Consider the following 25988-nt stretch of genomic DNA (forward strand, 5'->3'; position numbering starts at 1 on the left):
TCATGTGCGCACTAAATTGCAGGTTGAGGTTATTGCAATTGATCTGTTCTATGAATTGGTGTGCCAGATCTTCAGGGCCTTTCAAAACCAGGAACAGGTCATCAATATACCTGTACCATTTACATACAAGTTGACTCAGAATGTCTGCATAGTTGGTTCTGAGGACTTGCTCCGCCCATATGCCCATATGCAAACATGCATAACTAGGGGAGAAGCAAGCCCCCATAGGCACTCCACTAGTTTGCTGGTAGACCTGATTTTGAAAAAGGAAGTCATTGTTTTCTAAACATGTCTTAATCATTGATACTAGCATTTTATTTTGCATAAATGAGCACATCGGTCTCTCATTAAGATAGTATTCGATGTCCTTGAGCCCATCCTGATGTCGTATGCTAGTATAAAGTGATGTGGCATCCAGGGTGATCAGAATGCATTCAGCGTCCCAGGTCATATCACTTATCTTCCTCAAAAAGTCACCCGAATCTTGTAGGTACGATGGTAAATTCCTCATGTGGCTTTGTAAAAAATAGTCTACATGTTTTGAGGTGTTCTCCATGAGACTGTTACATGCAGAAATGATGGGTCTGCCCAGTGGTTTCAAAGCATTTTTATGAATTTTAGGGATGAAGTAAATAACCGCAATTTCTGGATAATCATTTATCAAGAATTTGAATTCATCCGAGCTCAAAAGTCCTGCGCTTTTCCAAGCCAAGAGTGAGGCATGATAGTCATTCTGTGCTTGTTTCACACACTGCATGTTACTTCTTCTATAGCACTCTTTATTGTTTAATTGAGCAAGGGCTTCCTCCACATACAAATCACGTGGTCCTAACACGACATTGCCCCCTTTGTCAGATTGTCTTATGATTATGTTGTCATTATCTTGTAGTTTCTTCGTAAGTTGGGCATATTGGTTGTTTTTCCGGCTAATATTGCGTTGGGCATGTGTGGTTGTTTTATAAAGTTTCTTCAATTCAGTTGTTAATTGGTCATGAAATATGTCCAGATTGTCATGCAGAATTACTGGATGGAAAGTAGATCTATGTTTAAACGGTGTCCGAATGAATTCACTGATGTTAGCTAGACCTGTTGCCTGACTGCTGTAATTGTCATTTGCCAGATTGTGCATGTCCAATAGTAGATATACATTCCCTGCAACCAACACTGTTTGGCTTTGAGTATTGCTGGCTACCTGCTCGGGCTGCTCCTTATTGTGTTTGCCCTGGAGTAGGTGATATTTGCACAATTTTAAATTGCAAATGAAACGATACACATCCATGCAGGTTTCAGCATAATTAAAGTTGCTTTTGGGACTATACCACAGGCCAAGTGCCAGGATTTGTTTTTCCGCTACGTTCAGGGTAATGTTATATATATGTGTGTGTGTGCGTGTGTGCATGCGTGCATGTGTGTGTGTGTGATATCAAGGTGTGTTCTATGCCGAAACACGTTCGGTTAATCGGTTATTATGGCTATAAACCTCACAAATTGAAATTTGGATGATTTCTTTCTTTGAGGCGAGTGCTCATTACTAAACATGTCCAGCATTCAGCAGTGGATTACATCTGTTCAGGTCTTCTCATACCCTGACATGCACCGGTGCCGCTCCTGGGTCCTGGCTTTACTGAGGATGTGTAGATCGTATATATATTCACTTAAAAACCATAGGTTTCAGACACATTATAGTTAGAAATTAGCATTTAAAAAACCTTTGAAATTCACTGAAAAAACCATAGGTTTCAGGCACATTATAGTTAGATATTAGCATTTAAAAAACCTTAGAAATTCACTGAAAAAACCATGGGTTTTAGGGAAAGTTATAGTTAGTTGGACATTGCACTCATACAAAACCAGTGAAATTCCCCCGTTATAGTTAGTTCAGCTAACTATAACTCGCGCCCCCGCAATTTTAGGGGAGGGGGCTGCGTGGCCCCCTCCCGGGCCACTTCTGGCCCAGGAGGTCCCCAATCGCCCCACAGTCTTGCCGGCTCCCCACGTCCTGCGGCAGCCGGCATTGCTTTTCCACAATGGGAGCTGCTGACATGCAGCTCCCCTTATGGAAAAGCAATTCTGCTTTGCTTCATTGAAGCGAGAGCAGGTTTCCCTGCTCTCGCTTCCATGAAGCAAAGCAGAGTTTGCAATGACAGGGTGGGAACCGCGAGGCTCCCGCCCTGTCATTGCAAACAGCAGTGACCCGGGGGTGGGCACCCTGGGACACTGCAGGAGCCGGCCCTGGGGGGTGGTAGTCCCCAGGGCCATCATTGGCTCCAAGAGGGGGGCCACGCGGCCCCCCTCCCACTTCATGCAAAGCCCCGGGGGTTGGTGGTCCAAGGGGCTCAGGGGTCTGTAATGGACCCCCTATTTTGAATAATTAGTGCCCCTAGGAGGTGGCGGTCCCCGGGGCTTGGGGGGCCTTAGACGCCCTCACACGGGGGCTTTATTAACACGAAGTGCGGGAGCCCGCACTTTATTTTTTTTTCCACCCGGATCCGCGGATCCTCCTCGCATCTAGTGTTTTTTTTTTAAAAAAATGCTTTTTTGGGCCTTGGGGGTCCTTCTAGTAGCCCCTGAGGAGGCCTAGGGGGTCAGGGTGTTTCTACCCTGCCCCCTTTTCCTGTTTTGCGCATTTGTTTTTCTGTTTTCTTGTGCCTCGGTTCTACCGAGGCACAAGATGGCTGCCAACACTTCCTGGTTTGGAGTGTTGACAGCCAATTAGCATGAAGCTTGTGATCGGGAAGGTGCGCGGATCCACCGCGGCCATAGATATCACTATTTTTATTTCTTAATTTCTCAAAAACTACTGAACGGATTTACACCATTTTTGAAAAGGTGGCTTTCTGAATCAAGCAGTACATTTTTACCAAATTTGGTGTAATTACGTTCAGCAGTTCGGGCTGTAGGCTATTCCAAAATTTCGTATGGGAAATAATATAGAGAAAACGCATTTTGGGACCCCCTTTTTTTTTGGCTCCCGCTTGACGAATCACCTCCAAACTTTCAGGATAGGAGCTTACCGGAGCGCCCCACCAGTTATGAAAATTTCACGAAGAATCATCATCCGGCACCAAAGTTTTTGGAAAAAAAATGTTACGAATTTCCTATGGATAATAGGTCCTAACTATAACTACCTACTGGCGACCGCCAGCAGGTAATATATATAGATAAATATATATATATACATATACAATATTTTTTTTTTATCCAAACATCAGCTTGCTATTTTGAGAAAAGGCCCCCGTTTTTCAATGAAGTACATACTTTCATTTTGATTTCATCTTGAACACAACCTTTGTTCCATGAAATAAAAGTTTATCATTTTTTTTTTTTTTTAAAGTTAATGCTGAAATAGCGCCTCTTCATTTTTGGTAAATGCATGCTTAATGATCACCAACTTATGTTGTGAATGCCCCCAATACGCCAATATTTATTGATATTACTTTAGAACCAGCAAAATATCAATCATTCCATGGATTGTCTCAATTTGTCAAGAAAGCTCCGAAACCTAGAATTTATCATCAATATTTCAGTGCCAGTATTTTGCCCAAATTGTGTACCATCCTGCTATGGGTGACCCTAATGCAAAAATTTACCATGACTTGCCATGTGTGGCCCCAAAATGCAAACAATAACCACCAACATGCCAGGGCAAGTGTTTGACCCAGAGTGGGCACCATTTTGTCATAAATGGCAGAAATTACCACCATTATACTCTAAATCCTAACAATTATTACTAATAATATGCTACGGACGGTGGTTCACTTTCACAGTTTTATATTCTGTCATGTATATCCTAAAAACATTAAGAATTGCCACCAATATAACAGGGTTAGTGCTGCATACTAGGGGTGTGCATCCTCCAATGCATGTCCCCCAACTGCTAAGAATTACCACCAAATATGCCATAGAAATAGAGACATAGACCTGCACACACGCTTACACATTTGATTACACACATAGCTTTTAAGAGTTGTATTTTTTTACCATCTACTTTCTGAGAAGGTCTCACATTAGCTCCTCCTCAGCCACAAATGCTGAGTCTATGGACCCTCCTGGCAACCATCACCATTCTGGTCAAATTAAATACACTTCAGAGGCCTGGGATCACATTTAGAGTGCAATTAGGAGCAGAAGGCCTGATTGGGCTCCATCCATCCATTGTAAGTGTGATGAAAGTTATTGGCATTCGTAAGAAATCTGACAGGCTTCCCTACATTAGAAAAGGATGTTGAGACAAAATATTGAGTTGGAAATGTCGACTTACACAAATATTGAGTTGGAAATATAGTTATTCAGAAATATCGACAGCAAGAATATCGTGGTCAAGAATATCGAATTTAAGATAAGAAATATAGTTTAAAAATATATGAAGGCATTAAAATTGTTTTCAAAAATATAGTTGTTTAAAATATCGATTTTTTAATTAGTGTTATGTATTTTAGTTTATACTTTAAATGTATGTGATGTATGTTTTTTTGTGTAAGTATTGTTTATAGTTTTTAATTTAGTAGTTATGAATTTTATTTTGATGCAGTTTTGGATTTTTTTGTTCCATAGCTGGTTGTGGGTTAATAGGGTAATAAGGTGGGAAGTAATTTAATTATAATAATGATTATTTTTTAATTAATTAATTTAGATCTTTTGTGTTGATTGTGGGAAATAATGTATTTGTAATTGATTATTAATTGGTTGTTAATGAATATTAATTAATTAATTAGTTGGTAATTAATTATGGTAATTGTGTAGGTATTTAGGTGCGGTTGTGTGGTTTATAGGGGTAAAGGGTGGGAAGTAATTTATTTTTGATTAATTATTAATTAGTTGTTAATTTATATTAATTCTTTGATTGAACATTAATGATGGAAATTGTGCAATTAATTTTAGGTGCGGGTTGTGGAGTTTATAGGGGTTAAGTGTGGGAAGTAAATTATGTTTAATTAATTAATAATTAGTTGGTAATTTAGATTAATTAATTGATGATTAGTTATGGAAATTGTGCAATTAATTTTAAGTGTTGACTGTGGGGTTTTTAGGGGTAAAGGGTGGGAAGTAATTTATGTTTAATTAATTAATAATTAGTTGTTAATTTATATTAATAAACTAATTGATAATTAATTATGGTAATTGTGTAATTAATTGTAGGTGTGGGTTGTGGTGTTTATAGCTGTAAAGTGTGGGACGTAATTTTTGTTTAATTAATGAATAATTAGTTGTGCATTAAAATTAATTAGCAAATTTATATTTAATTAGGGTCTTTGTTTATATGTTTTTCTGTGTGGGTTTTATTTTTATAGGAGCACAGTGTAGGGGTAAATTCATTTTACTTACTTTATAATTAGTTGTTAAATACTATTGGTTTTTTAATTGAAAATAAGTTTTAATTGTGTAATTAATGTCTTTACAGTTTATTTTTAGCTGTGGGTTGTGGGAATTATAGGGGTAAAGTGTGGGAAGTTAAATAATTTTTATGAGTTTTAATTTGTTCTTTTAATTAATAATATTTATTTAATTAGTAATTAATTAAGTTAATTAAGGAAGTTATTATTTTTTAAATTTAGATATGGGTTGTGAATTGTGTGGTGCTATAAGGTAGGAAAGAAAAAAGTAAATTTATGTAAAAATTCATGTTTATGTTTCTAAATAATTACTAATTAAAAATATGAATTTGTTTGGAAATTATTTGTTAATGTATTTAATATAATATTTGTAGGTATTTGTCATATGTATTCAATTTTATAATAGGTTTTTAATTTTTTTTTCAATATTAAACATATTTGCATTTTAATTTTTAACATATTTATATGTTTTTTATTTATTTAGTTTTTAAAATAATTTTGTGGTTAACCCCTCGTGTGCCCATGACGAGTCCAGCTCGTCATGAGGCATTCCCTGGGGAATCCCTCTGGTGCGGGCACCAGAGGGATTCCCTTTAATTAAAATAGCCTCGGGAGCTGAGGAAGAGCTTCCCCAGCTCCCGAGGCCCCCCCCTGTTTTCCGTGTAATGACGATCGGCGGGCACGTCGCGCCAACGTCATTACACTGAAATTGAAACTGAAATGAGCCAAGAGGCTCATTTCAGTTTCACTTTCTACGTGCTCAGGGGGCTATCTCAGCCCCCTGAGCACGTAGAAAGATGGGAGAGGTATCATTGGAAAGGGGAGAATCTGCTTGGGGATCGCCACAGGAGGGCGATCCCCAAGCAGGGATCCACCCACTAGACACCAGGGAAGGGGGGAGCGGCCCCTTGGGCAAGGGCCTTTGCTCCCCCATATGACTTTGGCACTATTGAGTCTTTTTGCCCCCCTGGGGGGCAGATGGGGGCAGTAGCCCCCAATCTGCCCCCCCCGGGGGGGGTAAAGCCCACTAGACACCAGGGAATTTAAAAAATATAGGGGTGGGGGCTGCCCAAAACGGGCAGGCCCATGCCCCCACCCCACCTCCCCCAATTATTACAGTCTTTCTGCCGCCCCGGGGGGCAGATGGGGCATTGGCCCCTAATCTGCCCCTTCGGGGGGCAGAAAGCCCAATAAACACCAGGGATTTGTTTTTAGTTTTTTTTAGGGTGGGGGCTTCCCGAAACGGGCAAGCCAATGCCCCAACCCCCCAACCTCCCACCACCATTACAGCCTTTCTGCCCCCCCTGGGGGGCAGCTGGGGCAGTAGCCCCCAATCTGCCCCCCCCAGAGGGGCAGAAAGCCCACTATCCACCAGGGATTTTTTTTGCGCAAATGTTTTTAGGGTGTGGGCTGCCCGAAACGGGCACACCATTGCCCCCACCCTCCCCCCCACAAAAGTGACAGTCTTTTTGCCCCCCAGGAGGCAGATGGGAACTGTAGCCCCCAATCTGGCCCCACCTGGAAGGCTCAGAAAGCCCACTAGAAACCATGGATTTTTTTGTTTTATTAGTGTAGGGGTAGGGGCTCCCCAAAATGGGCATGACAATAGCCCCACCCCACCCCCAGAGAAAGTCCAGTCTTTCTGCCCCCCCGGGAGGGGAGATGGTGGCAGTGGCCCCTGATCTGCCCCCTGGGGGGGCAGAAAGCCCACTAGGCGCCAGCGAGTATGCAGGTTTTTTTATGCGTGGGGGTGGGAGCTGCCGAAAATGGTCATACCAATGCCCCCACCCCCACAAAAAATAGCCACAGCCTTTCTGCCCCTTTAGGGGCATATCGGGATGAAACCCCCTTCCTCGATTCCCCCCCAGGGTGGCAGAAAGCCCACTGGGCTCCGACTTTTTTTTAGCAATGTGTATACCTGTGGATTTTGGCATATAGGCAAACCTAGAAAACCTGTACATTTTTTAAAACTAGACACCGAGGCGAATCCAGGATGGGGTGACTTGACTGGCTCTCATCAGGTTCTGTTACCCAGAATCCATTGCAAACCTAAAAATGTGTCCAAAATAACACATTTTCCTCACATTTCTGTGGTGGAAAGTTCTGGAATCTGCATGGGTCCACAAAATTCCACCCACCCTGCGTTCCCCAAAGTCTTCCGAGAAAAATGGTACCTCACTTGCGTGGGTGGGCCTAGGGCCCGCATCAGGCAAAGGCCCAAAACCAATTGAGGAGACATCAAAATTACCTATCACAAAACAATCTGGTTTTGCAAAGGGGGTCCCATGAGTTTTTGGCCCCGGGCTTGGCGGCCATCTAGGGAAACCTACCAAACCCACACATTTCTGAAAACTAGACACACGGGGAATTCCAGGGTGGTATGGCTTGTGTGGATCCCCCAACGTTTCCTTACCCAGAATGCCCTGCAAACCTCAAATTTAGCTGAAAAAATCACCTTTTTCACACATTTTTGTGGCGTTTCCCCGGGTCTCCCGATAAAAACGGTGCCTTACTCGTGTGGGAGGCCCAAGTACCCGCGACAGGCAAGGGCCCAAAACGAATTGAGGCGACATGAAAATTGCCTACCTCAAAACGACCCGGTTTTGCAAGGGGAGTCACTTGGGTTTTTGGCCCGGTGCTCGGCGGACACCTAGGGAAACCTAACAAACCCACACATTTAAGAAAACTAGAGACCCGGGGGATTCCAGGGAGGTATGGCTTGCGTGGATCCCCCAACGTTCCCTTACCCAGAATGCCCTGCAAACCTCAAATTTAGCTGAAAAAATCACCTTTTTGACATATTTTTGTGTGGGAAAGTTGTGGCATCACCGGGCTGACACAAATTTCCTACCACCCAGCGTTCCCCTGGGTCTCCCGATAAAAACGGTGCCTCACTTGTGTGGGACGCCTAAGTACCCGCGACAGGCAAGGGCCCACAACATAGTGAGGCGACATGAAAATTGCCTATCTCAAAACGACCTGGTTTTGCAAGGGGGGTCCCTTGGGTTTTTGGCCCGTTGCTCGGCGGCCACCCAGGGAAACCTACCAAACCCACACATTTCTGAAAACTAGAGACCTGGGGGATTCCAGGGAGGTATGGCTTGCGTGGATCCCCCAATGTTCCCTTACCCAGAATGCCCTGCAAACCTCAAATTTAGCTGAAAAAATCTAATTTTTCACATATTTTTGTATGGGAAAGTTGGGACATCACTGGGCTGACACAAATTTCCTACCACCCAGCGTTCCCCCGGGTCTCCCGATAAAAATGCTGCCTCACTCGTGTGGAAGGCCCAAGTACCCGCAACAGGCAAGGTCCCACAACGTAGTGAGGCAACATGAAAATTGTCTATCTCAAAACAACCTGTTTTTGCAAAGGGGGTCAATTGGGTTTTTGGTCCGGTGCTCGGCGGCCACCTAGGGAAACCTACCAAACCCACACATTTATGAAAACTAGACACCCGGGGGATTCTAAGGAGGTATGGCTTGCATGGATCCCCCAACATTTCCTTACCCAGAATGCCCTGCAAACCTCAAATTTAGCTGAAAAAAAATCACCTTTTTCACACATTTTTGTGTGGGAAAGTTGTGGCATCACCGGGCTGACACAGATTTCCTACCACCCAGCATTCCCCTGGGTCTCCCGATAAAAACGGTGCCTCACTCGTGTGGGAGGCCCAAGAACCCGCGACAGGCAAGGTCCCACAACGTAGTGAGGCAACATGAAAATTGTCTATCAAAAAACGACCTGTTTTTGCAAAGGAGGTCAATTGGGTTTTTGGTCGGGTGCTCGCCGGCCACTTAGGGAAAGCTACTAAACCCACACATTTCTGAAAACAAGACACCCGGGGGATTCCAGGGAGGTATGGCTTGCATGGATCCCCCAACGTTTCCTTATCCAGAATGCCCTGCAAACCTCAAATTTAGCTGAAAAAATCACCTTTTTTACACATTTTTGTGTGGGCAAGTTGTGGCATCACTGGGCTGACACAAATTTCCTACCACCCAGCGTTCCCCCGGGTCTCCCGATAAAAACGGTGCCTAACTTGTGTGGGAGGCCCAAGTACCCGCAAACAGGCAAGGGCCCAAAACGAATTGAGGCGACCTGAAAATTGCCTACCTCAAAACGACCTGGTTTTGCAAGGGGAGTAACCTTGGTTTTTGGCCCGGTGCTCTGCGGTCACAAGGGAAACCTACCAAACCCACACATTTCTGAAAACTAGACACCCCGGGGAATTCCAGGGAGGTATGGCTTGCATGGATCCCCCAAGGTTTCCATACCCAGAATGCTCTGCAAACCTCAAATTTAGCTGTAAAAATCACCTTTTTCACACATTATTGTGTGGGAAAGTTGTGGCATCACCGGGCTGACACAAATTTCCTACCACCCAGCGTTCCCCCGGGTCTCCCGATACAAACGCTGCCTCACTCGTGTGGGAGGCCCAAGTACTCGCGACAGGCAAGGTCCCACAACGTAGTGAGGTAACATGAAAATTGTCTATCTCAAAACAACCTGTTTTTGCAAAGGGGGTCAATTGGGTTTTTGGTCCGGTGCTCGGCGGCCACCTAGGGAAACCTACCAAACCCACACATTTCTGAAAACTAGACACCCGGGGGATTCCAGGGAGGTATGGCTTGCATGGATCCCCCAACATTTCCTTACCCAGAATGCCCTGCAAACCTCAAATTTAGCTGAAAAAATCACCTTTTTCACACATTTTTGTGTGGGAAAGTTGTGGCATCAACGGGCTGACACAAATTTCCTACCACCCAGCGTTTCCCCGGGTCTCCCGATAAAAACTGTGCCTCACTTGTGTGGGAGGCCCAAGTACCCGCAAACAGGCAAGGGCCCAAAACGAATTGAGGCGACATGAAAATTGCCTATCTCAAAACGACTTGGTTTTGCAAGAGGAGTCACCTGGGTTTTTGGCCCGGTGTTCGGCGGACACCAAGAGAAACATACCAAACCCACACATTTCTGAAAACTAGACACCCGGGGGATTCCAGGGAGGAATGGCTTGCGTGGATCCCCCAACGTTTCCTTGTGCAGAATGCTCTGCAAACCTCAAATTTAGCTGTAAAAATCACCTTTTTCACACATTATTGTGTGGGAAAGTTGTGGCATCACCGGGCTGACACAAATTTCCTACCACCCAGCATTCCCCCGGGTCTCCCGATAAAAACCGTGCCTCATTCATGTGGGACGCCTAAGTACCCGCGACAGGCAAGGGCCCACAACGTAGTGAGGCGACATGAAAATTGCATATCTCAAAACGACCTGGTCTTGCAAGGGGGGTCACTTGGGTTTTTGGCCCGGTGCTCGGCAGCCACCTAGGGAAATTGACCAAACCCACACATTTCTGAAAACTAGAGACCCGGGGGATTCCAGAGAGGTATGGCTTGCGTGGATCCCCCAACGTTCCCTTACCCAGAATGCCCTGCAAACCTCAAATTTAGCTGAAAAATCACCTTTTTCACACATTTTTGTGTGGAAAAGTTGTGGCATCAATGGGCTGACACAAATTTCCTACCACCCAGCATTCCCCCGGGTCTCCCAATAAAAACGCTGCCTCACTCGTGTGGGAGGCCCAAGTACCCGCGACAGGCAAGGTCCCACAACGTAGTGAGGCAACATGAAAATTCTTTATCTCAAAACAACCTGTTTTTGCAAAGGGGGTCAATTGGGTTTTTGGCCCGGTGCTCGGCGGCCACCTAGGGAAACCTACCAAACCCACACATTTCTGAAAACTAGACACCCGGGGGATTCCAAGGAGGTATGGCTTGCATGGATCCCCCAACATTTCCTTAACCAGAATGCCCTGCAAACCTCAAATTTAGCTGAAAAAATCACCTTTTTCACACATTTTTGTGTGGGAAAGTTGTGGCATCACCGGGCTGACACAAATTTCCTACCACCCAGCATTCCCCCGGGTCTCCCGATAAAAACGGTGCCTCACTCGTGTGGGAGGCCCAAGTACCCGCGACAGGCAAGGTCCCACAACGTAGTGAGGCAACATGAAAATTGTCTATCAAAAAACGACCTGTTTTTGCAAAGGAGGTCAATTGGATTTTTGGTCGGGTGCTCGCCGGCCACTTAGGGAAAGCTACCAAACCCACACATTTCTGAAAACTAGACACCGGGGGGATTCCAGGGAGGTATGGCTTGCATGGATCCCCCAACGTTTCCTTATCCAGAATGCCCTGCAAACCTCAAATGTAGCTGAAAAAATCACCTTTTTTACACATTTTTGTGTGGGAAAGTTGTGGCATCACTGGGCTGACACAAATTTCCTACCACCCAGCGTTCCCCCGGGTCTCCTGATAAAAACGGTGCCTAACTTGTGTGGGAGGCCCAAGTACCCGCAAACAGGCAAGGGCCCAAAACGAATTAAGGCGACCTGAAAATTGCCTACCTCAAAACGACCTGGTTTTGCAAGGGGAGTCACCTTGGTTTTTGGCCCGGTGCTCTGCGGCCACAAGGGAAACCTACCAAACCCACACATTTCTGAAAACTAGACACCCGAGGGATTCCAGGGAGGTATGGCTTGCATGGATCCCCCAACATTTCCTTACCCAGAATGCCCTGCAAACCTCAAATTTAGCTGAAAAAATCACCTTTTTCACACATTTTTGTGTGGGAAAGTTGTGGCATCAACGGGCTGACACAAATTTCCTACCACCCAGCGTTTCCCCGGGTCTCCCGATAAAAACCGTGCCTCACTTGTGTGGGAGGCCCAAGTACCCGCAAACAGGCAAGGGCCCAAAACGAATTGAGGCCACATGAAAATTGCCTATCTCAAAACGACCTGGTTTTGCAAGAGGAGTCACCTGGGTTTTTGGCCCGGTGCTCGGCGGACACCAAGAGAAACATACCAAACCCACACATTTCTGAAAACTAGACACCCGGGGGATTCCAGGGAGGAATGGCTTGCGTGGATCCCCCAACGTTTCCTTATGCAGAATGCTCTGCAAACCTCAAATTTAGCTGTAAAAATCACCTTTTTCACACATTATTGTGTGGGAAAGTTGTGGCATAACCGGGCTGACACAAATTTACTACCACCCAGCATTCCCCCGGGTCTCCCGATAAAAACCGTGCCTCATTCATGTGGGACGCCTAAGTACCCGCGACAGGCAAGGGCCCACAACGTAGTGAGGCGACATGAAAATTGCCTATCTCAAAACGACCTGGTCTTGCAAGGGGGGTCACTTGGGTTTTTGGCCCGGTGCTCGGCAGCCACCTAGGGAAACCGACCAAACCCACACATTTCTGAAAACTAGAGACCCGGGGGATTCCAGAGAGGTATGGCTTGCGTGGATCCCCCAACGTTCCCTTACCCAGAATGCCCTGCAAACCTCACATTTAGCTGAAAAATCACCTTTTTCACACATTTTTGTGTGGAAAAGTTGTGGCATCACTGGGCTGACACAAATTTCATACCACCCAGCGTTCCCCCGGGTCTCACGATAAAAACGGTGCCTCACTCGTGTGGGAGGCCCAAGTACCCGCGACAGGCAAGGTCCCACAACGTAGTGAGGCAACATGAAATTTGTCTAACTCAAAACGACCTGTTTTTGCAAGGGGGGTCACTAGGGTGTTTGGTCCGGTGCTCGGTGGCCACCTAAGGAAACCTACCAAACCCACACATTTCTAAAAACTAGACACCCGTGGGATTCCAGGGAGGTATGGTTTGCATGGATCCCCCAAGGTTTCCTTACCCAGAATGCCCTGCAAACCTCAAATTTTGCTGAAAAAATCACCTTTTTCACACATTTTTGTGTGGGAAAATTGTGGCATCACCGGGCTGACACAAATTTCCTACCACCCAGCATTCCCCTGGGTCTCCCGATAAAAACCGTGCCTCACTCGTGTGGGATGCCTAAGTACCCGCAAACAGGCAAGGGCCCAAAACGAATTGAGGCGACATGAAAATTGCCTACCTCAAAACGACATTGTTTTGCAAGGGGGTCACCTGGGTTTTTGGCCCGGTGCTCGGCGGCCACTGAGGGAAACCTACCAAACCCACACATTTCTGAAAACTAGACACCTGGGGGATTCCAGGGAGGTATGGCTTGCGTGGATCCCCCAACGTTTCCTTACCCAGAATGATCTGCAAACCTCAAATTTAGCTGTACAAATCACCTTTTTCACACATTATTGTGTGGGAATGTTGTGGCATCACCGGGCTGACACAAATTTCCTACCACCCAGCATTCCCCTGGGTCTCCCGATAAAAACCGTGCCTCACTCGTGTGGGACGCCTAAGTACCCGCGACAGGCAAGGTCCCACAACGTAGTGAGGCAACATGAAATTTGTCTAACTCAAAACGACCTGTTTTTGCAAGGGGGGTCACTAGGGTGTTTGGTCCGGTGCTCGGTGGCCACCTAAGGAAACCTACCAAACCCACACATTTCTGAAAACTAGACACCCGTGGGATTCCAGGGAGGTATGGTTTGCATGGATCCCCCAACGTTTCCTTACCCAGAATGCCCTGCAAACCTCAAATTTAGCTGAAAAAATCACCTTTTTCACACATTTTTGTGTGGGAAAATTGTGGCATCACCGGGCTGACACAAATTTCCTACCACCCAGCATTCCCCTGGGTCTCCCGATAAAAACCGTGCCTCACTCGTGTGGGATGCCTAAGTACCCGCAAACAGGCAAGGGCCCAAAACGAATTGAGGCGACATGAAAATTGCCTACCTCAAAACGACCTTGTTTTGCAAGGGGGTCACCTGGGTTTTTGGCCCGGTGCTCGGCGGCCACTGAGGGAAACCTACCAAACCCACACATTTCTGAAAACTAGACACCTGGGGGATTCCAGGGAGGTATGGCTTGCGTGGATCCCCCAACGTTTCCTTACCCAGAATGATCTGCAAACCTCAAATTTAGCTGTACAAATCACCTTTTTCACACATTATTGTGTGGGAATGTTGTGGCATCACCGGGCTGACACAAATTTCCTACCACCCAGCATTCCCCTGGGTCTCCCGATAAAAACCGTGCCTCACTCATGTGGGACGCCTAAGTACCCACGACAGGCAAGGGCCCACAACGTAGTGAAGCGACATGAAAATTGCCTATCTCAAAACGACCTGGTTTTGCAAGGGGGGTCACTTGGGTTTTTGGCCCAGTGCTCGGCGGCCACCTAGGGAAACCGACCAAACCCACACATTTCTGAATACTAGAGACCCGGGGGATTCCAGGGAGGTATGGCTTGCATGGATCCCCTAACGTTCCCTTACCCAGAATGCCCTGCAAACCTCAAATTTAGCTGAAAAATCACCTTTTTCACACATTTTTGTGTGGGAAAGTTGTGGCATCACTGGGCTGACACAAATTTCCTACCACCCAGCGTTCCCCCGGGTCTCCCGATAAAAATGGTGCCTCACTTGTGTGGGAGGCCCAAGTACCCGCAAACAGGCAAGGGCCCAAAACGAATTGAGGCGACATGAAAATTGCCTACCTCAAAATGACCTGGTTTTGCAAGGGGGGTCACCTGGGTTTTTGGCCCGGTGCTCGGCGGCCACCTAGGGAAACCTCCTAAACCCACACATTTCTGAAAACTAGACACCCGGGGGATTCCTAGGAGGTATGGCTTGCATGGATCCCCCAACATTTCCTTACCCAGAATGCCCTGCAAACCTCAAATTTAGCTGAAAAAATCACCTTTTTCACACATTTTTGTGTGGGAAAGTTGTGGCATCACCGGGCTGACACAAATTTCCTACCACCCAGCATTCCCCCGGGTCTCCCAATAAAAACGGTGCCTCACTCGTGTGGGAGGCCCAAGTACCCGCGACAGGCAAGGTCCCACAACGTCGTGAGGCAACATGAAAATTGTCTATCAAAAAACGACCTGTTTTTGCAAAGGAGGTCAATTGGATTTTTGGTCGGGTGCTCGCCGGCCACTTAGGGAAAGCTACCAAACCCACACATTTCTGAAAACTAGACACCGGGGGGATTCCAGGGAGGTATGGCTTGCATGGATCCCCCAACGTTTCCTTATCCAGAATGCCCTGCAAACCTCAAATGTAGCTGAAAAAATCACCTTTTTTACACATTTTTGTGTGGGAAAGTTGTGGCATCACTGGGCTGACACAAATTTCCTACCACCCAGCGTTCCCCCAGGTCTCCTGATAAAAACGGTGCCTAACTTGTGTGGGAGGCCCAAGTACCCGCAAACAGGCAAGGGCCCAAAACGAATTAAGGCGACCTGAAAATTGCCTACCTCAAAACGACCTGGTTTTGCAAGGGGAGTCACCTTGGTTTTTGGCCCGGTGCTCTGCGGCCACAAGGGAAACCTACCAAACCCACACATTTCTGAAAACTAGACACCCAGGGAATTCCAGGGAGGTATGGCTTGCGTGGATCCCCCAACGTTTCCTTACCCAGAATGCTCTGCAAACCTCAAATTTAGCTGTAAAAATCACCTTTTTCACACATTTTGTGTGGGAAAGTTGTGGCATCACCGGGCTGACACAAATTTCCTACCACCCAGCGTTCCCCCGGGTCTCCCGATACAAACGCTGCCTCACTCGTGTGGGAGGCCCAAGTACTCGCGACAGGCAAGGTCCCACAACGTAGTGAGGCAACATGAAAATTGTCTCTCTCAAAACAACCTGTTTTTGCAAAGGGGGTCAATTGGGTTTTTGGTCCGGTGCTCGGCGGCCACCTAGGGAAACCTACCAAACCCACACATTTCTGAAAACTAGACACCCGAGGGATTCCAGGGAGGTATGGCTTGCATGGATCCCCCAACATTTCCTTACCCAGAATGCCCTGCAAACCTCAAATTTAGCTGAAAAAATCACCTTTTTCACACATTTTTGTGTGGGAAAGTTGTGGCATCAACGGGCTGACACAAATTTCCTACCACCCAGCGTTTCCCCGGGTCTCCCGATAAAAACCGTGCCTCACTTGTGTGGGAGGCCCAAGTACCCGCAAACAGGCAAGGGCCCAAAACGAATTGAGGCCACATGAAAATTGCCTATCTCAAAACGACCTGGTTTTGCAAGAGGAGTCACCTGGGTTTTTGGCCCGGTGCTCGGCGGACACCAAGAGAAACATACCAAACCCACACATTTCTGAAAACTAGACACCCGGGGGATTCCAGGGAGGAATGGCTTGCGTGGATCCCCCAACGTTTCCTTATGCAGAATGCTCTGCAAACCTCAAATTTAGCTGTAAAAATCACCTTTTTCACACATTATTGTGTGGGAAAGTTGTGGCATCACCGGGCTGACACAAATTTACTACCACCCAGCATTCCCCCGGGTCTCCCGATAAAAACCGTGCCTCATTCATGTGGGACGGCTAAGTACCCGCGACAGGCAAGGGCCCACAATGTAGTGAGGCGACATGAAAATTGCCTATCTCAAAACGACCTGGTCTTGCAAGGGGGGTCACTTGGGTTTTTGGCCCGGTGCTCGGCAGCCACCTAGGGAAACCGACCAAACCCACACATTTCTGAAAACTAGAGACCCGGGGGATTCCAGAGAGGTATGGCTTGCGTGGATCCCCCAACGTTCCCTTACCCAGAATGCCCTGCAAACCTCAAATTTAGCTGAAAAATCACCTTTTTCACACATTTTTGTGTGGAAAAGTTGTGGCATCACTGGGCTGACACAAATTTCATACCACCCAGCGTTCCCCCGGGTCTCACGATAAAAACGGTGCCTCACTCGTGTGGGAGGCCCAAGTACCCGCGACAGGCAAGGTCCCACAACGTAGTGAGGCAACATGAAATTTGTCTAACTCAAAACGACCTGTTTTTGCAAGGGGGGTCACTAGGGTGTTTGGTCCGGTGCTCGGTGGCCACCTAAGGAAACCTACCAAACCCACACATTTCTGAAAACTAGACACCCGTGGGATTCCAGGGAGGTATGGTTTGCATGGATCCCCCAACGTTTCCTTACCCAGAATGCCCTGCAAACCTCAAATTTAGCTGAAAAAATCACCTTTTTCACACATTTTTGTGTGGGAAAATTGTGGCATCACCGGGCTGACACAAATTTCCTACCACCCAGCATTCCCCTGGGTCTCCCGATAAAAACCGTGCCTCACTCGTGTGGGATGCCTAAGTACCCGCAAACAGGCAAGGGCCCAAAACGAATTGAGGCGACATGAAAATTGCCTACCTCAAAACGACCTTGTTTTGCAAGGGGGTCACCTGGGTTTTTGGCCCGGTGCTCGGCGGCCACTGAGGGAAACCTACCAAACCCACACATTTCTGAAAACTAGACACCTGGGGGATTCCAGGGAGGTATGGCTTGCGTGGATCCCCCAACGTTTCCTTACCCAGAATGATCTGCAAACCTCAAATTTAGCTGTAAAAATCACCTTTTTCACACATTATTGTGTGGGAATGTTGTGGCATCACCGGGCTGACACAAATTTCCTACCACCCAGCATTCCCCTGGGTCTCCCGATAAAAACCGTGCCTCACTCGTGTGGGACGCCTAAGTACCCACGACAGGCAAGGGCCCACAACGTAGTGAAGCGACATGAAAATTGCCTATCTCAAAACGACCTGGTTTTGCAAGGGGGGTCACTTGGGTTTTTGGCCCAGTGCTCGGCGGCCACCTAGGGAAACCGACCAAACCCACACATTTCTGAATACTAGAGAGCCGGGGGATTCCAGGGAGGTATGGCTTGCATGGATCCCCCAACGTTCCCTTACCCAGAATGCCCTGCAAACCTCAAATTTAGCTGAAAAATCACCTTTTTCACACATTTTTGTGTGGGAAAGTTGTGGCATCACTGGGCTGACACAAATTTCCTACCACCCAGCGTTCCCCAGGGTCTCCCGATAAAAATGGTGCCTCACTTGTGTGGGAGGCCCAAGTACCCGCAAACAGGCAAGGGCCCAAAACGAATTGAGGCGACATGAAAATTGCCTACCTCAAAATGACCTGGTTTTGCAAGGGGGGTCACCTGGGTTTTTGGCCCGGTGCTCGGCGGCCACCTAGGGAAACCTCCCAAACCCACACATTTCTGAAAACTAGACACCCGGGGGATTCCAAGGAGGTATGGCTTGCATGGATCCCCCAACATTTCCTTACCCAGAATGCCCTGCAAACCTCAAATTTAGCTGAAAAAATCACCTTTTTCACACATTTTTGTGTGGGAAAGTTGTGGCATCACCGGGCTGACACAAATTTCCTACCACCCAGCATTCCCCCGGGTCTCCCAATAAAAACGGTGCCTCACTCGTGTGGGAGGCCCAAGTACCCGCGACAGGCAAGGTCCCACAACGTCGTGAGGCAACATGAAAATTGTCTATCAAAAAACGACCTGTTTTTGCAAAGGAGGTCAATTGGATTTTTGGTCGGCTGCTCGCCGGCCACTTAGGGAAAGCTACCAAACCCACACATTTCTGAAAACTAGACACCGGGGGGATTCCAGGGAGGTATGGCTTGCATGGATCCCCCAACGTTTCCTTATCCAGAATGCCCTGCAAACCTCAAATTTAGCTGAAAAAATCACCTTTTTTACACATTTTTGTGTGGGAAAGTTGTGGCATCACTGGGCTGACACAAATTTCCTACCACCCAGCGTTCCCCCAGGTCTCCTGATAAAAACGGTGCCTAACTTGTGTGGGAGGCCCAAGTACCCGCAAACAGGCAAGGGCCCAAAACGAATTGAGGCGACCTGAAAATTGCCTACCTCAAAACGACCTGGTTTTGCAAGGGGAGTCACCTTGGTTTTTGGCCCGGTGCTCTGCGGCCACAAGGGAAACATACCAAACCCACACATTTCTGAAAACTAGACACCCGGGGAATTCCAGGGAGGTATGGCTTGCGTGGATCCCCCAACGTTTCTTTACCCAGAATGCTCTGCAAACCTCAAATTTAGTTGTAAAAATCACCTTTTTCACACATTTTGTGTGGGAAAGTTGTGGCATCACCGGGCTGACACAAATTTCCTACCACCCAGCGTTCCCCCGGGTCTCCCGATACAAACGCTGCCTCACTCGTGTGGGAGGCCCAAGTACTCGCGACAGGCAAGGTCCCACAACGTAGTGAGGCAACATGAAAATTGTCTATCTCAAAACAACCTGTTTTTGCAAAGGGGGTCAATTGGGTTTTTGGTCCGGTGCTCGGCGGCCACCTAGGGAAACCTACCAAACCCACACATTTCTGAAAACTAGACACCCGAGGGATTCCAGGGAGGTATGGCTTGCATGGATCCCCCAACATTTCCTTACCCAGAATGCTCTGCAAACCTCAAATTTAGCTGAAAAAATCACCTTTTTCACACATTTTTGTGTGGGAAAGTTGTGGCATCAACGGGCTGACACAAATTTCCTACCACCCAGCGTTTCCCCGGGTCTCCCGATAAAAACCGTGCCTCACTTGTGTGGGAGGCCCAAGTACCCGCAAACAGGCAAGGGCCCAAAACGAATTGAGGCCACATGAAAGCTGCCTATCTCAAAACTACCTGGTTTTGCAAGAGGAGTCACCTGGGTTTTTGGCCCGGTGCTCGGTGGACACCAAGAGAAACATACCAAACCCACACATTTCTGAAAACTAGACACCCGGGGGATTCCAGGGAGGAATGGCTTGCGTGGATCCCCCAACGTTTCCTTATGCAGAATGCTCTGCAAACCTCAAATTTAGCTGTAAAAATCACCTTTTTCACACATTATTGTGTGGGAAAGTTGTGGCATCACCGGGCTGACACAAATTTACTACCACCCAGCATTCCCCCGGGTCTCCCGATAAAAACCGTGCCTCATTCATGTGGGACGCCTAAGTACCCGCGACAGGCAAGGGCCCACAACGTAGTGAGGCGACATGAAAATTGCCTATCTCAAAACGACCTGGTCTTGCAAGGGGGGTCACTTGGGTTTTTGGCCCGGTGCTCGGCAGCCACCTAGGGAAACCGACCAAACCCACACATTTCTGAAAACTAGAGACCCGGGGGATTCCAGAGAGGTATGGCTTGTGTTGATCCCCCAACGTTCCCTTACCCAGAATGCCCTGCAAACCTCAAATTTAGCTGAAAAATCACCTTTTTCACACATTTTTGTGTGGAAAAGTTGTGGCATCACTGGGCTGACACAAATTTCATACCACCCAGCGTTCCCCCGGGTCTCACGATAAAAACGGTGCCTCACTCGTGTGGGAGGCCCAAGTACCCGCGACAGGCAAGGTCCCACAACGTAGTGAGGCAATATGAAAATTGCCTATCTCAAAACGACCTGTTTTTGCAAGGGGGGTCACTAGGGTGTTTGGTCCGGTGCTCGGTGGCCACCTAAGGAAACCTACCAAACCCACACATTTCTGAAAACTAGACACCCGTGGGATTCCAGGGAGGTATGGTTTGCATGGATCCCCCAACGTTTCCTTACCCAGAATGCCCTGCAAACCTCAAATTTAGCTGAAAAAATCACCTTTTTCACACATTTTTGTGTGGGAAAATTGTGGCATCACCGGGCTGACACAAATTTCCTACCACCCAGCATTCCCCTGGGTCTCCCGATAAAAACCGTGCCTCACTCGTGTGGGATGCCTAAGTACCCGCAAACAGGCAAGGGCCCAAAACGAATTGAGGCGACATGAAAATTGCCTACCTCAAAACGACCTTGTTTTGCAAGGGGGTCACCTGGGTTTTTGGCCCGGTGCTCGGCAGCCACTGAGGGAAACCTACCAAACCCACACATTTCTGAAAACTAGACACCTGGGGGATTCCAGGGAGGTATGGCATGCGTGGATCCCCCAACGTTTCCTTACCCTGAATGATCTGCAAACCTCAAATTTAGCTGTAAAAATCACCTTTTTCACACATTATTGTGTGGGAATGTTGTGGCATCACCGGGCTGACACAAATTTCCTACCACCCAGCATTCCCCTGGGTCTCCCGATAAAAACGGTGCCTCACTCGTGTGGGACGCCTAAGTACCCACGACAGGCAAGGGCCCACAACGTAGTGAAGCGACATGAAAATTGCCTATCTCAAAACGACCTGTTTTTGCAAAGGAGGTCAATTGGATTTTTGGTCGGCTGCTCGCCGGCCACTTAGGGAAAGCTACCAAACCCACACATTTCTGAAAACTAGACACCGGGGGGATTCCAGGGAGGTATGGCTTGCATGGATCCCCCAACGTTTCCTTATCCAGAATGCCCTGCAAACCTCAAATTTAGCTGAAAAAATCACCTTTTTTACACATTTTTGTGTGGGAAAGTTGTGGCATCACTGGGCTGACACAAATTTCCTACCACCCAGCGTTCCCCCAGGTCTCCTGATAAAAACGGTGCCTAACTTGTGTGGGAGGCCCAAGTACCCGCAAACAGGCAAGGGCCCAAAACGAATTGAGGCGACCTGAAAATTGCCTACCTCAAAACGACCTGGTTTTGCAAGGGGAGTCACCTTGGTTTTTGGCCCGGTGCTCTGCGGCCACAAGGGAAACATACCAAACCCACACATTTCTGAAAACTAGACACCCGGGGAATTCCAGGGAGGTATGGCTTGCGTGGATCCCCCAACGTTTCTTTACCCAGAATGCTCTGCAAACCTCAAATTTAGTTGTAAAAATCACCTTTTTCACACATTTTGTGTGGGAAAGTTGTGGCATCACCGGGCTGACACAAATTTCCTACCACCCAGCGTTCCCCCGGGTCTCCCGATACAAACGCTGCCTCACTCGTGTGGGAGGCCCAAGTACTCGCGACAGGCAAGGTCCCACAACGTAGTGAGGCAACATGAAAATTGTCTATCTCAAAACAACCTGTTTTTGCAAAGGGGGTCAATTGGGTTTTTGGTCCGGTGCTCGGCGGCCACCTAGGGAAACCTACCAAACCCACACATTTCTGAAAAACTAGACACCCGAGGGATTCCAGGGAGGTATGGCTTGCATGGATCCCCCAACATTTCCTTACCCAGAATGCTCTGCAAACCTCAAATTTAGCTGAAAAAATCACCTTTTTCACACATTTTTGTGTGGGAAAGTTGTGGCATCAACGGGCTGACACAAATTTCCTACCACCCAGCGTTTCCCCGGGTCTCCCGATAAAAACCGTGCCTCACTTGTGTGGGAGGCCCAAGTACCCGCAAACAGGCAAGGGCCCAAAACGAATTGAGGCCACATGAAAGCTGCCTATCTCAAAACTACCTGGTTTTGCAAGAGGAGTCACCTGGGTTTTTGGCCCGGTGCTCGGTGGACACCAAGAGAAACATACCAAACCCACACATTTCTGAAAACTAGACACCCGGGGGATTCCAGGGAGGAATGGCTTGCGTGGATCCCCCAACGTTTCCTTATGCAGAATGCTCTGCAAACCTCAAATTTAGCTGTAAAAATCACCTTTTTCACACATTATTGTGTGGGAAAGTTGTGGCATCACCGGGCTGACACAAATTTACTACCACCCAGCATTCCCCCGGGTCTCCCGATAAAAACCGTGCCTCATTCATGTGGGACGCCTAAGTACCCGCGACAGGCAAGGGCCCACAACGTAGTGAGGCGACATGAAAATTGCCTATCTCAAAACGACCTGGTCTTGCAAGGGGGGTCACTTGGGTTTTTGGCCCGGTGCTCGGCAGCCACCTAGGGAAACCGACCAAACCCACACATTTCTGAAAACTAGAGACCCGGGGGATTCCAGAGAGGTATGGCTTGTGTGGATCCCCCAACGTTCCCTTACCCAGAATGCCCTGCAAACCTCAAATTTAGCTGAAAAATCACCTTTTTCACACATTTTTGTGTGGAAAAGTTGTGGCATCACTGGGCTGACACAAATTTCATACCACCCAGCGTTCCCCCGGGTCTCACGATAAAAACGGTGCCTCACTCGTGTGGGAGGCCCAAGTACCCGCGACAGGCAAGGTCCCACAACGTAGTGAGGCAATATGAAAATTGCCTATCTCAAAACGACCTGTTTTTGCAAGGGGGGTCACTAGGGTGTTTGGTCCGGTGCTCGGTGGCCACCTAAGGAAACCTACCAAACCCACACATTTCTGAAAACTAGACACCCGTGGGATTCCAGGGAGGTATGGTTTGCATGGATCCCCCAACGTTTCCTTACCCAGAATGCCCTGCAAACCTCAAATTTAGCTGAAAAAATCACCTTTTTCACACATTTTTGTGTGGGAAAATTGTGGCATCACCGGGCTGACACAAATTTCCTACCACCCAGCATTCCCCTGGGTCTCCCGATAAAAACCGTGCCTCACTCGTGTGGGATGCCTAAGTACCCGCAAACAGGCAAGGGCCCAAAACGAATTGAGGCGACATGAAAATTGCCTACCTCAAAACGACCTTGTTTTGCAAGGGGGTCACCTGGGTTTTTGGCCCGGTGCTCGGCAGCCACTGAGGGAAACCTACCAAACCCACACATTTCTGAAAACTAGACACCTGGGGGATTCCAGGGAGGTATGGCATGCGTGGATCCCCCAACGTTTCCTTACCCTGAATGATCTGCAAACCTCAAATTTAGCTGTAAAAATCACCTTTTTCACACATTATTGTGTGGGAATGTTGTGGCATCACCGGGCTGACACAAATTTCCTACCACCCAGCATTCCCCTGGGTCTCCCGATAAAAACCGTGCCTCACTCGTGTGGGACGCCTAAGTACCCACGACAGGCAAGGGCCCACAACGTAGTGAAGCGACATGAAAATTGCCTATCTCAAAACGACCTGGTTTTGCAAGGGGGGTCACTTGGGTTTTTGGCCCAGTGCTCGGCGGCCACCTAGGGAAACCGACCAAACCCACACATTTCTGAATACTAGAGACCCGGGGGATTCCAGGGAGGTATGGCTTGCATGGATCCCCCAACGTTCCCTTACCCAGAATGCCCTGCAAACCTCAAATTTAGCTGAAAAATCACCTTTTTCACACATTTTTGTGTGGGAAAGTTGTGGCATCACTGGGCTGACACAAATTTCCTACCACCCAGCGTTCCCCCGGGTCTCCCGATAAAAATGGTGCCTCACTTGTGTGGGAGGCCCAAGTACCCGCAAACAGGCAAGGGCCCAAAACGAATTGAGGCGACATGAAAATTGCCTACCTCAAAATGACCTGGTTTTGCAAGGGGGGTCACCTGGGTTTTTGGCCCGGTGCTCGGCGGCCACCTAGGGAAACCTACCAAACCCACACATTTCTGAAAACTAGACACCCGGGGGATTCCAATGAGGTATGGCTTGCATGGATCCCCCAACATTTCCTTACCCAGAATGCCCTGCAAACCTCAAATTTAGCTGAAAAAATCACCTTTTTCACACATTTTTGTGTGGGAAAGTTGTGGCATCACCGGGCTGACACAAATTATCTACCACCCAGCATTCCCCCGGGTCTCTCGATAAAAACGGTGCCTCACTCGTGTGGGAGGCCCAAGTACCCGCGACAGGCAAGGTCCCACAACGTAGTGAGACAACATGAAAATTGTCTATCAAAAAACGACCTGTTTTTGCAAAGGAGGTCAATTGGATTTTTGGTCGGGTGCTCGCCGGCCACTTAGGGAAAGCTACCAAACCCACACATTTCTGAAAACTAGACACCGGGGGGATTCCAGGGAGGTATGGCTTGCATGGATCCCCCAACGTTTCCTTATCCAGAATGCCCTGCAAACCTCAAATTTAGCTGAAAAAATCACCTTTTTTACACATTTTTGTGTTCGAAAGTTGTGGCATCACTGGGCTGACACAAATTTCCTACCACCCAGCGTTCCCCCGGGTCTCCTGATAAAAACCGTGCCTCACTCGTGTGGGATGCCTAAGTACCCGCAAACAGGCAAGGGCCCAAAACGAATTGAGGCGACATGAAAATTGCCTACCTCAAAACGACCTTGTTTTGCAAGGGGGTCACCTGGGTTTTTGGCCCGGTGCTCGGCGGCCACTGAGGGAAACCTACCAAACCCACACATTTCTGAAAACTAGACACCTGGGGGATTCCAGGGAGGTATGGCTTGTGTGGATCCCCCAACGTTTCCTTACCCAGAATGCTCTGCAAACCTCAAATTTAGCTGTAAAAATCACCTTTTTCACACATTTTGTGTGGGAAAGTTGTGGCATCACCGGGCTGACACAAATTTCCTACCACCCAGCGTTCCCCCGGGTCTCCTGATACAAACGCTGCCTCACTCGTGTGGGAGGCCCAAGTACTCGCGACAGGGAAGGTCCCACAACGTAGTGAGGCAACATGAAAATTGTCTATCTCAAAACAACCTGTTTTTTGCAAAGGGGGTCAATTGGGTTTTTGGTCCGGTGCTCGGCGGCCACCTAGGGAAACCTACCAAACCCACACATTTCTGAAAACTAGATGTTAGAAATGAGGGGGCTCTGGTTGACGCAGGTGTGAACCCACAACAAGCAGGGACCCTTTACTTCTTGTCAGGGCGAAGGATGACTCCCCAGAATAACCCCTGCTCACCCTCTAGGTGCGTGGCGCGAGCAGTCTAGGCTAAGTCTCAGGCGTACACGGTTAAGCAAATGCAAGTACACATACAGTAAACCCCTTGCATGCACCACAAACGGACACCAATCAGGAAGTATATAAAAATAAGCTTTTATGTAGTTTCAGCAGAGTTAAATACAAGGCCCAATAACGTTGAACTGATGGGGCCACAATTCTTGGAAATACGGTCAAGTTCTCTTGGTTTTACGGAAAGTTCTTTAGGCGGGCACACGGTAACTGTAGGCCTCAGCGCACTT

Source organism: Triturus cristatus, chromosome 2_1 (genome assembly GCF_964204655.1).
Source record: "Triturus cristatus chromosome 2_1, aTriCri1.1, whole genome shotgun sequence".
Taxonomy (NCBI): domain Eukaryota; kingdom Metazoa; phylum Chordata; class Amphibia; order Caudata; family Salamandridae; genus Triturus; species Triturus cristatus.